The following is a 17,712-nucleotide window of genomic DNA, read 5'->3' as shown; positions in this document are numbered from 1 at the left end:
GTGGAAGATTGAAAAATCTGCTGACATTTAAACAATAGGACCAAGGCTCCTGCCACGAGACAGTGAGGTGATGGGGAGGTCGCACAAGGGCCCCTCTTGCAGCTGCCATGATCCAGTTCCTCCCATCCCTCCCTCCCTCCCTTTTCTGCTCCTCACAGCTGGCACAGCTGCCTCTGCTGCATCAGTGTTGACAGGTCTCATTCCTCTCTTTCTTGGGTGTGCGCATGCGTGTGTACAGGCATGTGTGCGAGAGTGTACCTTAGGCCTAAGCTGCTTCCCTGCCTCGCTCTGTCAGTGCACCAGCCACTTGATATGCACCATCCCCCTGATCTTCCATCACAAGCCTGAAGCAGCTCCAAGCTTTCATGGGCTTCAGCTGCTGAAGTCTTCTCTCTTGAGAAATACAGACGGTAACACAGATCATCCCATGCTTAGGTACCGGGCAACTTTGACCATTCAGATGAATGAGAATTCAGAGGTTCAAGCCCTGATGAGTCGAATGGGAAACCCCAGTTCAGGAGGAGCTGGGCCTCCTTTGGGAAAGTTAAGGTGACCTTTAAGACCAGGCAGGAGCTTGGCCTTGTTGTACGTCAAAGAGAACTTCCCTGTTTTGGGGTACATGGGTGGGAGGTTTGTGGTCAGGCCTCAGGGAGGAAGGTCAGGCAGGGTCAAACTGAGTTTTGTTAACTGGTGCTTTTGTCCGTGCATCTGGCAGGGAAGGAAGCACAAGGTGATGTCATTATACTTAGAAAGAGAGAGGCAAGAGTTTTTGCAGGCGGTATCTTTTATTGGACCGACTGCATGTCTCGGATAGGTTTTGGATACAAACTTTTGGATACCACAGTACCCTTCCTCTGGTCTCTGGGAAAGAAGCAGGCACAGCAGAGCTAAACAGCAGGTGGAACAAAGGCTTATGTAAAACTCCATCTGTAAATTAAAAAAACAGATATAAAAGGAATGACCAGATAGCCACCTGACAAGAGAGGTGGCTACGTACTGATGAGTGGAGAGAAGGATAGTTAGAGAGTCAGGCTACTTCCCAGCTTGCATATCAGTCCCTACAGTGCTTCCTGCTGTGAGGCTGAAGCTGCTATAGCCACGCTTTCCATGGCCCGCAACCCTGGGCCACCTCTATCATGCGCTTGGCTGGAAGAGACTGGGACTGGAAATAGGTGTGAGCTTCCTTGAGGGCAGGGCTCTAATATTATTCCTGATAGCAGTGGAGGGAAAAGCAGGGACCAAAGATGCTTCTTCAGCCTCAGCCATCATAACTAACCCCTGTCTTTTTTTCAGCAGCTGTTCTTTCCTTCCCTCTCAGTAGGGAGAAAGGCTCATCTGTGTGCAGCTCTCAGCACACCTGAGATGAGAAATAATTCTGCTGGTGACACATGCATCAGGTGTTCAGGGGTGATAACGAAACCTGCCTGAAGGCATCAATATTTAATTAGCAATGGCGTTCATTTAAACATTAACCTGGGGAGCTTGAAGAGGTTGTGTTGGGGGAGGCAGAAGTTGGGGGGGAGGAGGAGAGAAGAGTTGCAAGTGAGCAGTAAGATGTTTAACGCTTTGTGGGAAAAGGTGAAAGAAGAGGCACATCCCCTACTCACAGAGAAACACAGGCTTTTGTGAACTAGAAGGGCCCTCTGAACAGGAGTCCTGAAGGCACCTAGTGCTGTGTGCTGACTTTTCCCTTCATTGCAGAGAACTGTAACTGTGGCAAGCTGGGGTGTATGCTTTTCTTCCTGACCCTAGCTGGTGACTCTTTATGTCCTGAAGCACGAGGAGCAATCACCCCGGTGTCAATACAGAGGCTGCCCTTCCGCTTGCAGTAGGCTCAGAGTGGTTCTGCGCTTGCATTATTTACCTAGCTGATCTAGCCCAGGCGGGCGGACCTCCGGCTGCTCTAACTGAGGAAACATTGTACTTTCTCTCCCAGATGAGTCAGATCTTCCTTTCACCTGGTCTGACTCGCACCTGGCCAGCAGCAAAAGAGCGAGGGAGACAAGCTCACACAGACATGTCTTTGCTTTGAACCATAAACAGTCTCTTCAACTTCCTTTTGTGGCTTAGCTGAGCCTGTTTAATTCCCAAAGCCATAGACCCAGTATTCCCCACAGGGAGACTAGAGAGACACCCGCAGCCATCATATCTTGGGCTGTGAGCTTATCAGCTCCCACAGGCTAAGCACAGTTGGGTGTGGTTGGGACTGGGAATGGCTTCCTCCTCCCTAAGGGAAAGGCAAGTGTTTCAGAAAGAAGGGTGCTCTCCCTGCAGCAGGAGCATGGACCCCCTGAGCCAGCATGAGGGGAGTGTCCTTTCTGCTGTGATCTGAAGCCAAAGCCCTAAGCTCTTACAGTCATTTAATCCCCCAAGGCACTTTGTGCAAGACCAAAGGTGCCACCCTCCATACCCTTACCCAATGCCAGCCAGAGGGTGGGGCAGTAGCTTCAGCCATGTGTGGTACTGAGCCCAGTTACATCACTAGCTGCTCTGTGTGTTTAATTTTAGCAGTGCAGGAGGGAGCCCAAACTGCCCCTTGCAAGGGAGCAAGTATGTATTTTTAGCAGTGTGGGATTGGGCCCAGGCTTGCCTACTCCATGAGTGAATGCAGAACAGCTGCAGGCGGAGGAATAGGCTGGACGGTAGCAATGATGTCACCGAGACAAGTTTCACATTGTCAGTGGAGACTGTTAGGCAAGGGAGGGAGAGGAGCAGGGAGTTGTACAGGCCAGCGCAACATCCCCTAAGAGCCTTCACGCAGTATCCAGACAGAGCCCACTGTCCTTCAACCAGTTCCCACTGCACAGACTCCCTCAGAAGGTGGTGCTGTGCTCCAGTGCTCAGTCCTGCTGGCCGTGACTGTGGCTCTCAGCCTTTTCAGACTCAAGGCACCCATCAGTAGATTCAAGGCGCCCCTCAGAAAATGTCAGCTCTTTGCTTTTACTCCTTTGTTGACTGAGGAAAAAGAATAGAGCAATTTATTTGCGCCCCTCAGAAAATGTCAGCTCTTTGCTTTTACTCCTTTGTTGACTGAGGAAAAAGAATAGAGCAATTTATTTGCGCCCCTCAGAAAATGTCAGCTCTTTGCTTTTACTCCTTTGTTGACTGAGGAAAAAGAATAGAGCAATTTATTTGCTGCGACGAATTCAGAGAGCCAATGGCAGGGCAGAATGGTTTTGACAGCGTGGGTTCCTGTTGGAAATCTCTGGGTTTTCTCTAGAGATCTGTATCCTCTTAGGAATTGGATACTGCACCCCACACCCTCACCTGCTGTACCATGTGCCTGGGAGCACCCATTGCCCAGTGCCCTAATTGCCCAGGTATGCCTTCCCCCGCCCCTACTGCACCATGTTCTCTCCTGCTGCTGCTTCCTCTTTACCATGTGGAGGGCATCTCTGTATGCCTAGGCTGCACCACACATCTTGACTCACCCTTAGGTCCCAGACTGTGAGCTCCCCAACCACATCATGCCAGTCAGGCACCCAGAGCTAAGAAGGGAAAGTTGGAGGGGAAGCCCGCAGTCCCCAGTTGCTACTGCAGCTGGAATAATGGGAGGGAGGGAGCAGCGGCCAGGGGAGATCCCAGGGCTTGTAATTTAACCCCTTGCAGGTCCCATCTGGCCTACTGGCCACCAGTTGGACATCTCTGGTCTAGAAGAAGAACCATTCCCTACCTCTACCAGCAAGGGTGCTATCAAGAATGATGAGCTAGGGGTGGCCCTGGGTGGTGCTGCCAGCAGGCAGTGGAGGGGGGAATCATTCCTGAGCACTGACTCTTGAAGACTCAGGACTCCACTCCAGGGCTCTACCAGTGTAATGCACTGTGACCTGCGGTGCGCGCAAGCTGGCTATTGAGTACCCACAGCTTCTCCAGTCTCAGTGGTAGCCGGCCAGAGGTGCAATGACAGAGGACAGATAAAGGACCAGTGATTAGCAAATCCTGAATCAGTGCAGTCTCCACAGGCTGGGTGGTGCATACAGGGGTGGTGAGTCTGATGTTCCAGGGCTGGGAGTTCACATAGAGACAGGCAAGGTAGGGGAACGCCACAGAATTTGGCACGAGAACATAATGGGAACTGTGTGAGGAGCGTGTGGGGCCAGCAAGAACCTGTGAGCGGGAACAAGATTTCCCCTGAAGTTGCTGACTCTGTCCCATGCCCTTCATCTCGAGGAATGCATGGAGACGTCTGGGAAGTGAGCACTCTCCTTCTGGGCATGTCTCTTCTCCCCTTTCAGGACAGTTGCTCCTTAACCTCAGACCACCGGGAGACTTGAGAGGATGATGGTCTCTGCTGAACACATTCTTGGAGCTGTTTCTTCAGTTCTGCACAGCCTCCAGAACTGACAGGGCAGTGGTCCTCCTTCCTTCAAGGAGCAGCCCAGCTCCAAGATCCCCTTGGGGGGGGGGGGGTCACTATAGAAGGAAATGCCCTTTCCCCAGGGGGCTGGGCAGGACGGAGGGGAATTTCTCCCTGCACTGGTGCATGGACTGACGATGTAGGGGAAAGGCTGCTTGCTCTTCCCCTAAGCCATGGATGCTATGTCTGGCTCATTCTCAATGTGCTCAGACTTCTGGGTGGACCCTCTCAGAAGCTGGTGGCAAGGGATAACAAAGCTACCATGAATCTTCCTCATTGTCTCAGCGCTGTTTTCAGCATCCAGCGGCCATTAGGAGAACAAGAGGGTACACTCTACCTGCATCTGTCCTGCACACTGTCACACTGATGCAGTGGGTTATCACAGGACCAGGCCTGCTTTCCCTTTTTTTTGATGGGCCTCACTGGTTGGGCCTCGTTCCCACCCTGGTATTTGGAGAATTAAAGGCTTGCATTATATATTCACCGGGAGCAGTAGCCAAAACATCTCTTCCAATTAGATCGGTAGTGTTATGGATGGCATGTGGACCAACCAAATTTGGACTGAGAGCTCTAAGAGCTGAGGTTGCAAACTGTGAGGTCTGCTTGTGGAAGAGGGCTGGAGGGAGCAGGAGGGCATGAACACAGGCCTCCAGAAGAATGCCACACCCAGATGTTGACAAGCCCAGGGCCACATTCAGGAAATTGGGGCAACCCCAGTGTTAGTGGTGGAAGGGCCTTCCCACCCAAGTTCCCCTTGCACAGACACCATGTACCATGCTCACACACCCTTCCTCTTTCCGAGTAAGACTTCATGGCAAAAAAAAAATGCCCTTGGGACCTTCCTGTCTCACCTCCTGCTCTCTTCTCCCCTGCCTGCTCCTTTCTCCTTTGGGCTCCTCCTATCTCCTGGGCCCCCTTGCACACAGAGCTGTTCCTTCAGGCTCTCTCTTTGGACCTCTTTCCCTATTGACCTGCTTTGCAAAGCTCTCTCCACCACGCCTCTCTTTTTCCCTGTTTTAAATCCCTCTCTTGGCTGCCCCAAATCTGACATCCTTCATTATCCAGTGATATCACAGGAGCCCAGTGACAGAGGGAGTGTAACAGAGAGGGAGACATGAAAAGAAGCCGCTGCCTCTTGTGTGGGGCCCATTCTGTGGGCTCCTCGCCTGCTCCAACAAGCTCCTATGGCAACAGGGACACCTGGGAAGGCATCCATCAGCACCCAGCGCATATTGCAGTAAGGAAAGAGAATGAGACAGAGCAAGAGGGCATGGGGAAGGGGTGGGACCTGCACCTGTGCATCCCAGCAAGTCCAGGACAGCCATGAAGTCCCTGCCTCTCACTGTAGTCCTTGTATGTCCTCCACATTCCTGTCTTAAAGGGAGTCCAATCCCAAGTCTGAATATTCACACTGCCTCCCCTGGCCAGGATTTTTTTTTTTTTTTTTTTTGTATCCTGGCAGCTCGCTGTCCCAACACCTCTGCTCTCAAATGTTAAGCTGCCCCCATGCCAGAGGGAGCATGGCTGACTGGTTCAAGAACAAAAGTAGACTGGGATTCTTCTTCTTGCAGGCTGGCTGTGTGCCCTTGGGTAGGGCCTATCTCAAGCCAGGTCTACACAGCCTGCGCTGCTCTGAGCAGACCTCTTCCTGAATTGGAAATAGCAGAGCCACATCTGAGCAGCCAGGGCCAGGAACAGGCAGGCAAACCAGGCTGCTGCCCGGGGTCTGGACAGAAAGGGGGCCCAAAAAGAGTAGTTTTTAAAATTATTATTAGCATTATCTCTGGTGAAGTGGAACCTGATACTAAAAGTTCACCCGGGGCCACCAGGAGTCTAGGTGTGGTCAGTGGTGACGCATAGGGGGTGCATGTGCACCCCCTGAGAGCGCTGGTGCACCCCCTCATTGCCAGCATTCCCCACTTAGGTGACAGGCAGAGGGGCAGGGGGGAGCACTGGTGCCCCACTGAAAGTGCCGGCCAGGGAGTGGGGGTGCCAGGAGAGGTCGCTGACTGGCCAAGGGCAGGGCTGACTCAGGAGGCACCAGTCACCCATGGATATGGTGCTGTGAGCAGCACTGTAGGCAGGCTAAGCAGCATGGAGACAGGCTACTGGACGCTGTCTTTCAGCAGACAAAGCACTGCATGGACCTAGCTACCCTTCTTCCCGCCTGAAGAACCACAGAGCACTTGAGGGAGCTGTGCTGGAGCATGGCCTTCGTTTTTCTATCCGTACAATGGTGGCTGTTGTCATGGGTACTGTCAAAGTCAATTGGTCAAACTCTGTGCAGTGCTTTGCAGTCCTTGGAGAGAAGACACTAGAGGGAAATACCCAGGTTTCCTTTTTCTTACTTCTCTTTGCGGTCCTCCCTAAGTGCTGAAAAGACCGGGGGAAGATGATAAGATATCAGATTCACCCAAAGAACCTCCTTGTCTGCCTATGTCCTTAGACCAACACAGCTACAACCTACACTCCTGGAAGGTGGTAAAGGCACTTCTAGAGACTGGAAGTCAGATTCTGGGCCAGCGACCCTCCCACCACCCTCCCTCCCTCAAGAGCTGAACCCCAGCGCTGGGTACTGGGAGCACATTCCTCTCTCCTGCAGTCTCAGGGCTTCTGTCCAGAGCAGCTGCAGGAGAGACACTATCTCCCAGCTCAGCAAAGATCTACTGCTCAACCCAGGAGAGCAGCCCCAGTACTCAACTCTTTCCTAAGAGGGATACAGATTGCCAAGGGGACCCAGGAATCCTTTTTGAAAATAGAGGCTTGGGGAGCAAAACCCCTAGCCTGGCAGTTGGGGAAGTCTCATTGTTTGCCTTTTTCAGGCAGTTATTGGGATGCTGTCCAGAGGGAGCTAGGAGCTGGGACACCACTGATGTTCCTTCTCCTCCCCCAGTGGGCTGTGCTGTGCCTTAAGACCTGGGAGTTACCACCAATTTTGGCTGTTTCCTATTACTTCCCACTTCATTTCTGGGCTTGGGGGTAGAGTTTTATGTAGGGGCTGGAGGGGTGGTTCTCCCTTCTCCACAAGTCTATAAATCCCTCTTCCTATGTCCCAGGTCAAGACTACTGTCTCCCACCCTTCTCCCGCCCTTTTGCCCCAACTCTCCCCTCCCCTTCCTTCAGGGCCTGCTGGGAACAACCATAATGCATTCTTGGCCTGGCTTCAGAGGAGAAGCCTGTACAGGCAGCAGCGCACACACGTCAGGGCTGCTCCAAATTCCAGCTCCCAAAGGCAGAAACGGGACAATGGCCAAATAGGGCTGGAGAAGGAATGAACGGCAGAGGCTGGAGGGGAGAGGGAACTCCCAGCTGCCCAGGTACCTCAGTATGCACTCATCCTGCCCAGTGGGGTGGAGAGAGGCGAAAGCATGAACCATACTGACTGGGCAGGGGCAGATATCTCAGAGGCGACCATACTAAATGGGGAGGGATGGCTCCTTTGGAGTGAGGGGTGGCCAACAAAATGAGTTTCCAATTGCACATGGTGCTAAGCAATCTGGAGGGACAGGAAGACCTGGATTTGTCTGTCCAGGATCCTGCCTACCCCCCTGGATTGCAGGGTACAGACTAAAGGAGCAGGTTTGGGATGTTCTACTGTCATGCCTATCTAAAACTAGGCAAGACTCAAGGGCATGACCAGACTATGGTGGTATCAGAAATGGGGGTGCAGTCCTTAGGTGTGCTGTGCACAGCTGGTATTCAGGGCACTAAGCCTGGGAAGTTTTCAGATGCTCTACACTACAGTAAAAAATGAAACAGGCAAGTCTTAAATGGTCCCTTCATGTCTCCCCTGGGAAGCACTCAACTGGGCAAATTTCTTTTGCTTTGGGCACATCTGTATGGGAGTCTTCAAAGGACAGCCCTTGAACGCTGCAGGCACATCTGGAATAAGATTCATGATGGCCATTCTTGACTGCTCTGTGTTCTTTTGAAATGCAAGCCACTAATCCAGGTTACCTCACTCCTGGACCAAAACAACTCCCTAAGTGCCCTTGGTGTAAGTTTGCTGAGGGTTGTTGGAGTGCCAGTTGTATTCAGAGTTAGTGCAGGTGCCCACATATGGAATATTTTAAACAGCAAAGGCTTGTTTCTGAACTGGCCTAAAGAAGATAGCTCCTGAAACTCCAGAAGGGTCTTGCTTTGCATAGCAACCTGCACCTCTCCCTTCCTCTGCACAGCCAGCTGAATACCCGCTTGTGTCACTGTCAACATAGGGGAAGTCTTCCAACACCCACAGAGCACCTGGTGGCCATGCCGGGGGAGCAGAAGAGGAGGGGCTGGAGCCTCGCATTCCCCACTTCTTGATCACTTTTCATCATCTCAGCAGTGCCAACAATAACAGCCTGGAGACAATGCATTCCTTTCATGGAGCGTGGGGCTGGAAGGGATGCAGCGGAGGCCACAAGGAGGTGAAGGCAAACAGTTCAGAAACCAGTCTGACAGTGCACCAGAGGACCAGAGTGCTTGGGACCAAAGCACCTTTCATCCCAAAGGGGGTGCTGCGAAGTAAAGGGATCTCCACCCCACCATTGAATGACGCCATTTCTTGGGAGGGATGTAGCTGACAATAAGCCAATGATGCTGCAGAACAATGTCATGGGACAGGGCAGAATTGTACCAACAGACACTGAAGAAGGAATTGAAGGCTGGCAAAATGCAGTTCCCTACCCTGGAGTCTGGCCAGAGCTAACATCGCCTCTTGCCAAGGGAGCTTTTAATACTCTGAGCAGCCAAGAACTCAGAGGTGGGTGGCACTTCCAGCAGCACAGCAACCTTCTTAGCACCTGACAGAGGTGTTGGTGCCATACTGACTCAGAGGCAACAGCAGGCCTTTCCTGCACATTGGTCTGGGTTTTCCTTGGTGTTTTCACATCCAGGCAGTGGCTCACACCAAGCCTACCTAGCATACAGGAAGACCTGATGAGAGCATAGCCCCGGGGTGGTATAACAGGCAAGAGGAACTGACCTTCAAGAAGAGGACTGGACACTTTAGCTGTACAGCTGGTCAAAAGGAGAAAGAAAATTACCTGTGCACTGTGGGATGCATTCCTCCAATGTGGTGGGGGGCTGTTTAGATGGGTAAAGCAGAAGGTAGCAGGAGGAAAGAGGATTTTCCCTCAGGGTTTCAAGGCAGGTGTACAACAATGTGCCGGCTTGTACTTTCCTATATCTCTTTTTCTTGATACTAAATGGATGGATGAATTGGAGTAGAATTTTCCCTTACCAGATCCTTCATCTCCAGCACTGACATTAGCACAGAGCCACTGTGACATCATCACCTGTCACTCATATGATAAATCCATAAAGTCATTTACTATTATGATATGTCTGCTGCATCAGAACAAGGGATGAGATACAGCTAAGAGGGAAAACGTTTCTTTGCATACAGGACAAGTGGGTACTTCCAAACCCAGCCATAAGGAGAGCGGTAAGTGGCTCTTCCTCATGGTAAGAGTTACTTCTTGCAGATGGCAGACGGAAGGATGTGGAGTTAAGCCCAAGGTGGGAAGTGGGTGACTAAAGTTGCATTACTGGCAGTCACAGGCTTTCTGTGTAGGCCTAGACAAGTAAGCCATAAAGGTCACCCTATGCTCTATTATAAGCATTTGCTTCTCCAGCTGTGTGTCTTCATTCCCACTGAAACAATCAGGTCTTGGCCATCAAAACAAATACAGGAGGCTCTTTGAAGCAGGGGATTCTTTGAAGCAGCATACCCTGACCCACTCTGGGCCTCCGCTCACTCCTCTGTGCAATGACATGGCCAGGGCTGTTACAACTTGAAATCAGGATTTGTAATGGGCTTTTGCATGCTTAGATGCAAATCCAACATGCTGGTGTTGACACAGGGTCAGAGTAGGCTGCTGAAGACAAACATTTTTGCTGCCCAGAAGGGGCACATCTGCCTCTTCTAAAACATCAAGGCAGAAATCATTTTGCTGCTATAGATTTTCCATTTCATTTTCGTACTGAACTCCCTTGGAGGATGTTTGGTGCCTCTCTTAATTTCTTGTGCTTTCCTCTGAGTAGCCCTTCCTGTAAACTCGATGGTTCCCTTCATCCACTCCAATGATTGCATAAAAAAAATCCACTGATGTTAAGAAATGAAACCTAGAAGTTGAATAAAGAGAAAAATTGGGAAACTTCCCACTAGGGCAAAGGAGAAAAAAAAGGCCCCAAAACCTTAGAAAGTAATTTTGATATTGGGGATCTTGCTGCTGTCAAAGAGCTAAGCTATTCACAGCTGCAGTAATAGCCAGGACACACCTGGCAAGCTGCATGATACTATTATAACAGAGAGAATCTAGTCCTTCGTGCCAAGGAGGAGTAGGAAGGCTGAGAACACAATGCCAGCAGTGTGCTTAGTCCTTAGCTTTTAGGAGGATAGTAATCACAGTTGTGCACTGCAGAAACAACTGGGGAAGGAAACATTAAATGGGAGAATTTTATGTGGAAAAAGACAACAGGACTCAGGGAGAGCTCTGGAAGCCCTGGATGGTTGCACAAATAGACACCAGTTCTATGCAGGATGTGTGGAACAGCTGAAAATGTGATCATCAGAAAAAAAATCCTTTATGCTAGACTTTGTTGATGGTTTCCAGCAAGTGATCCAAAGACAATCACAAATTTGGTCAAAGCTGATGAGTGTGGTAAGCATCCTTTTTCAGACTAAATGGAAAGAGTCATTAAACCCTTTATGTAGTGAAATAACTGTTAAGGATAGAATCTACTGCCCAAGGCAAAGGGCCACATGGAAAGGCCTGAGGAAAAAATAACCGAGTTAAAGTAATTGTTGTTCTTCAACTGCAAAGGTAGGGGTTAAGAGTCCAGGTGTTTGTGTCCATGTGGGTTAGAGTGCTACACAGACAGTCCTCGACTTACAATATTTCGAGTTACAACGTTTCGCACTTACGTTCATAAATTTGACTTTACAACGCTTGATCCGCTGTGACGCCATGTCAGTGAACAAGTTCACTGCGTCGCTCATCTCCCTGGAAAACATCTGTCCGAATTTCCTTAAACACTTCCTTTAAGAAAGCAGACAAGACTCCAGAAAAACCTCCAGCCAAGAACCCTTCAAAAAGTCCAGCAAAGTCACCTCAAAGAAGTCCTTCCAAATCAATATGATTGCTATTTACAATATAAATGCATTTATGTAGCTATATTACTAATCTATAATTGATTGAGTACAAAATTCTGGGGTATTTTTAGTAAAAATAGGGTATTGGGCCTTGGTTCAGGAACCAATCCCCAATTTATAACACTGTTTCTTATGAGAAAATTGGTTCCAAGTTACAACATTTTGACTTAAGACATGGTTTTCAGGAACCAATTGTGTCGTAAGTCTAGGACTGCCTGTGTATACATATCTACTTTGGTTACTCTATAAGGTACAGATCTACCTTGCCAAAATCTCCAGCTTCTCTACCGACAGCATCCATGTCACAGTTGTGTGAGATCAACACTGTGTGTGGCAGCACTCTGGAAGGCATGCAGGGTTTGCTACACTGACTCTAGCTGACCTATACTGAATAAAATAAAAACCTGTGGTTGAATCTGCCACAGAAACTTCCGTGCACTGCTCAGGTACACCACAGAAAACCCAAGGACTTGGGGCAAGACTAAGGCTTCCCTGGCCACAAGGTAGTCATGGCCTTACCCCACCACCACCCTTGCTGTGGGCATTAGGGAAAAATAAGTGTGAGTTCCATCTCTAGAACCCATTCTTGTTTTCAAGTACAAAGCCATAGGAAACCCCCATTTGCCTAAAAACTATGGCACAAGCAAGCAATGTCAGGATGGCATTTTTGGGGAAGTCGCGATGACAACAGCCACTATATTTAGTTCTCACTGCAGTTTGTGGCTGACTGCTGAAAAAACACATGATTCTGCAGTATCGTGGAGGGGGCAGGGGAGGCAGAAAACTTCCCCATAAATCACGAGCGCTCTTGTAAGTTCAGTGCCTTCCAGTGAAACAGGATGGTTAATGCAAGGTCCACAGAGAGCATTGTCTTGCCAGGAGAACCCCAAGGTACACATATATGTGTTGCTGCCTCCCATGGGGAATTGTACCTTTGTAGGGTGCAGAAGTGGAGCAGCAAGGCAGGCTTGCAACTCAGTTGCCATGAAGGTGTGCATGTGGTTTGCAAAGTCTGTCCCTATTTGGCTCCAACCAGTTGCTGTCAGCCTGTGCATGAATTTAGTAAGTGTGACTGACTGTGTCTGAACCAAACGGCAATCTTAGCCAGTGGTGAAGCTGCCCTACAATCCAGATCATCAGACAGACCAGCTAAAGAGAGTGATATTGCTGGTGGCCCCCATCCAGGTCACAACACATGCTGCTGAGTCAGTAAATTTTGGGGACCAGTTCCCAGCATGGGGGTGATCCAGCCACTTCAACCATGTGACCAAAAAGGATGCAGGAACTGGGGGAAGTCCTGTATTCTTTTGTCCCATCTCAATCACTTCAGCTCGCCCAAAAGACTTTTCTTGTTTGCATTTCACAGAAGGCAGTGTTTGAAGCTACCATTTTTTTCTGGCCTGGGATCACACCAAACCCAATGTTTAGGGCTTCCCCCATGTTTAACATGGAGCACCTGAATTAGTGCATCGAAAACACCAGTGCCTGAGAAAAATGCTCTTGGAGGAGGACAGGAGTGGAAGAAAAACGTCAGGTTTTCTGTGCTCCAACCAAACGGTCACAAGGGACACCACAGCCAGCCTGCAGCCTGTCCTCCACTCAATACCTGCCAACTGACCACACACTGTGGGGAATGAACATGCCTTCATGGTTGACCTTCCAAGAACTCCTGGGATAACTGATGCCATCACAATGCAGATCAGTTCATTGTCCTAGCTATATCCCACAAAGATATCACCACAGCTGGGCAGATGCTTTCGCAAGGACAGGACCAGATCAAGCACCATTTGCCACACAGTCCTTTGGTATATAGCCTCCATATACATATACACATCTTCTCTCAAGTGCCTCACAGGATGTGTAGGAATTGCTATGCAGGATCACACCAGTGATTCTCCTAATCCAGGATCCTCTTTCCAGTAGGGATCAGTAGGGACCAGGCAAAGTATAAAGCTGCCATTGAGGATACTTAGTTGTACATAAGGGCAGGAGTTGTAGAATAGCAGTTACATCACATTAGTAGATTGCTAATGGCTTGAGGTGTGTGAGCTGATTAGCCCTTAGACATTTTTATCCTCAAGCAGCAGGTAATGTTTTAATTCTGTTTTTAATGCCTGCTAAGTGACTTGTCTCCATTTAAGGGGAAAAGAAAATCAGAATTATGAATTAAAAGGAAACATAGAGGTGAGCTACAGAAAGCAGAAATGACTCCACAGAAGGGAGTTTCCCCAAAAGCGCAACTGAAAGTGCCACTCAAATGAGGAGAACAGAGGAATAGCGGAAATAGAGATCGGGTCAGAACAGGCTAAGGGAATTGGTTATGAGGCAAATGTGGAGAGCAAGAGCAGGAGGATGGGCACTCTCCTGAGAACATGAGAAAAAACTGGAGGGGGACAGAAGGACCATTGGGAAAGAAGAAGGAAGATCTTGTGATGAAGGCACGGGTGCAGGGACTCAGGTCTGGATTCAAGGGCAGAAACTGTCTCTTACAACGTGCGCTCAGCAACGCAACATGTGAGCTCAGCAGTGCAATACAGCCCAGATCCCCGCTGCCTCTGGGTGCTGCTGCGATACTGGTCACAATGGGACTGAGGAGCAGCAGTTTCAAACCTGCCCAAGCCAAGCTACCAAATGGGACATGTCAAAATACACACTTGGCCTTAAACCAACACGAGAGCACAGCCACGTGCTGCATGAACCCAGTCGCATCCCCTGTGGGCATATTAATAAACTCCTCTTCCATGTTCAGCATACTTGAATCCCTCCTCCTGTCACACTGATCAAAGGCAGAGGCCTGGGTGAACTGCAAGAGTCTCACCTGGGCCACTTGTGCAACTAATTGTGGGAGCAAAGCCCTCCGACCTGAGTCCCCTGAGGCATACTCAAATGCTTTTAAAGTCTTCACTAAAAATCTGCAGCTGCTTTTTGTTTCATCTCTAAGGAGGGAAGGAGCTAAAGCTCCTAGGACAGATGTGTCTCAGCAAGACTAACAAATGCACTAGCATCCTTAGAGAGGACCAGGGATGGTAGTGCATTATGACTTTGGTGTGCTAATGCACTGGAAGCCTGGGACCTGGGACTGTGGACACCAGACAAGGTGGGAGGCATGAAGCCCAAGGTCTGGATTGCCACAGCACTTTGCATAGAGAGAGGCCATGCCCAGTGATCAGAGGAAAAGGCTGGGTGCTAGGAGCCCAGGGATCTCTTCTTGACTGCACAGGACCTTTTGCAAGTCCTGTAGCCCAGCAACGTCTCAGTCTTCCTGCTGCATAATGGAGAAAACATCCACCTGTTTCCAGGGAAAGGAGGTTCATTAGATTAGTTTTTGCAAGGCACTTAAGAAGGCTTGAGAAGGGCAAAGAGCTCATTTCCTTAAGAAGGGACTTGCATAACAGAGCAAGTTTAACAAAAGAGAGTAGCAAACTACAGTGAAAAACCAATCTGACTCCTGTCCTGCTTGCCAGCTCTCTCAGCTTCAGGGCTTAAAAACCATTTGTTTACTCCTCCAGTCTGAGTCCGCTGAGAAGCCCTGATCTGTGACCCCCATTGACTGGTGCTTGTTGCTATGGGCACCATGTCCGAAACACAGGATGCAGACACTATGGTAGAATCAGGAAAGGCTTGCAGGAGGATGTCTGCTAGACAAACCCATACACTGACAGCAAAGGGACAGGGCTGACAGGACTGCTAGCCCAATTCCTTCTCAGAACTCATCAAAGCTTTCCCAGGCTGTGCAGATTACACTGCATTTCTAGAGCTGCCTATGTGAGGATCCCGAAGAGGTTTATATTGAAGACCGCCATCTCAGAAAGGCAGGGAAGTGTGACCCCATTCCATACCTCTCAGCTTGCAGCAAATCCAGACATTGAAAGAGTCATGCCTTCACACTGCATATCCAAGGACCACCCCCCTGCTCCCCCAGCCCTAGCACTGAATTCCTCAGTAACAAAATTGGCATCACATTATGCATGATTATTCAGCTCCACAGCAAAGAGCACCCTCTTGTGATACATCTGTCCACTACACTTTGGGCCTGAAAATGCACCTGGAGTTGCATATTTAAAGGGGACCTGCAGCAAGTGAGCCTTCTGCCTCTCAGATGAAGATGTATTGATGCCTGGAACATTTATTTTAATCAACCGTGTCAAGAATTTGATGCCAGCTCTAGCCTGCTGGCTCTGCTGAAGTACCTCTGAGGTGTCACATGGTTGAAGCAGCTTCTCTCACTTTGGATGCATGGGAGGTGCTAAATGTTAAAAACATTCCCTTATCAAAATTTTGTTATAGCCATAATGAACCAGGATATATGCCAGCAGGGGCTGTTAGTGTTATCTTTTATTGAACCAACTACATAGTTCTGAAGAACTGCCCTTGACAGGCACTTTGTTCTTAAAAGCTTGTCCCACATTTCTCCAAACTATACAACTGGTCTAATGAAAAGTATCACTAAAAATCCCTTGCTTGTCAAAACAGGCTTTTTTGCCAATTAAGTTAAATTGATGCTAAAAATCTGATGGAAGAATCCCTTCCAGACAACTGCTCAACTGTCCACTGAGCTCAATTTCACTAATTTTTTCCAGTCACCAGGACTGTTTCCTGTATTAAACAGAACATTGCAAAAATTCTCTTGCAGCTCTTTGAAGGCAGGAAAAAAATACCCCCAGTCCCCTTTGGCTGGTCCCCTTGAACTCATCTGGAGTGAGTAATCTCTTCCGTCTCCCCATTTCAAAAGGGCTAATTGAGATACCAGAAGCCAACAGACATCCCACCCTTGTCCAAGCTCTGCTGTCATTTGTTGCTGACTTTGGGTACAAAGGAAGTGCTGCAGGACCAATTCTTCTTGATCTGCAACCAGGGAGGGACATTTTTCTTCTCAGCCTGCAACTGCGATGAGCTTGCAGCTTGAGGTACAATTTCAAAGACCCTAGCATTCTAGGGCTACACAGGCACCTAGATGCCTCTGGTACTCTCCTGGCTCTTGCCATCAGAGCTCCCGTAAACACATTGCTTAGTTCAGGTCCAATATGCACTCAAGACTTCAACAGGTGACAAATGTGTAAGCCCTGGACCGTCTTGCATTTGAAAGCCTAATGATTCCAACTATGCAGTTGTCCAATTGAAGATATCCCCCGAAGGAGACTGGCAGGGATTTCTAAATATCAACTATCAGCAGGGTATAGAAATCAAACCAATGCCAACTAAACTAGGGGCAGCCAACCTGCAGCACAGGTACCAAAAGCAGCTTGGAGAAGTGGCAGAGACGGAAAGCAGAGATGGGGAGGGGAAGATGATCAGTAGCACTCCAGTAGGGCACAGGGTTTAAAGTGTGGCACACCTGCCAAAAAGGCAAGCTCCCACTGGCTTAAACAGCCACTCTGCTCTGGCAAAGATCCACAGGTCAGTAACATTATCCAAAAATGTGCTATTCCCTTACCCATTTGTCAGGCAGTCAGACTAATGTGGAAATGTCACAGCCTCCTACCCAAGCTATTTTAGTTGCATTAGACTTTGAACAACCCACAGGGAAAAACCTTTAAACAAGGACATAGACTCAGAAGAATTAAATTGATGTCATGGATAGGAAATGTCACATCAACTGCTTTACTCTGCTTCTCCTCCGTTAACAACTGATAGCTTACCCAGCACCTCAGAACACAATGTGCAGGACAGTTCTTGCTCCCAGCTGAGTGCTAGTGACAGCAGCTGTTACCATGGAAACAACTGATCTAGGAAGGTATATATAAAGCATTTTCAAGTTATCATAGATTTTGTTGCAATGCTATTTGACTTGCAAGTGCCATTATCCAATGACTGTCTTTGGGAATTGAAGTCATAATTCAAGGAAGCTCCTTGGCAGAGTACTAGGATGTAAGAGAGCTCAGTGTCATCAGACCATCTTCAGCCCCTCTGCTTCTCACTTTGGGGGAAGGCGTTGGGTAAACCAGCTCTGCCTCTGCTCCTCACACCTGTTACTGCTAGACTATATACATTTCTGTTATCAAGCTACTAAGAAGTTCCCTAAAGCTGTTAACAAGGCAGAAGAGCTCTGCCCATTTTTATATTGCAGTGCCCACAAGTGTATCCCTTACCACCACTCATCTTTCTGCCACAGTTAAAAGTGCCAAGGAAAATTGTCTCTGTATAACCAGAGGTGGATCATCCACAGCAGGCAAGTCTTGAGGGTCAAATTTCCACTGCCATTGCACACAAAGAGCAC

The sequence above is a fragment of the Alligator mississippiensis genome, chromosome 4 (assembly GCF_030867095.1).
Source record: "Alligator mississippiensis isolate rAllMis1 chromosome 4, rAllMis1, whole genome shotgun sequence".
Classification (NCBI taxonomy): domain Eukaryota; kingdom Metazoa; phylum Chordata; order Crocodylia; family Alligatoridae; genus Alligator; species Alligator mississippiensis.
Note: the sequence above shows the minus strand (reverse complement) of the source record.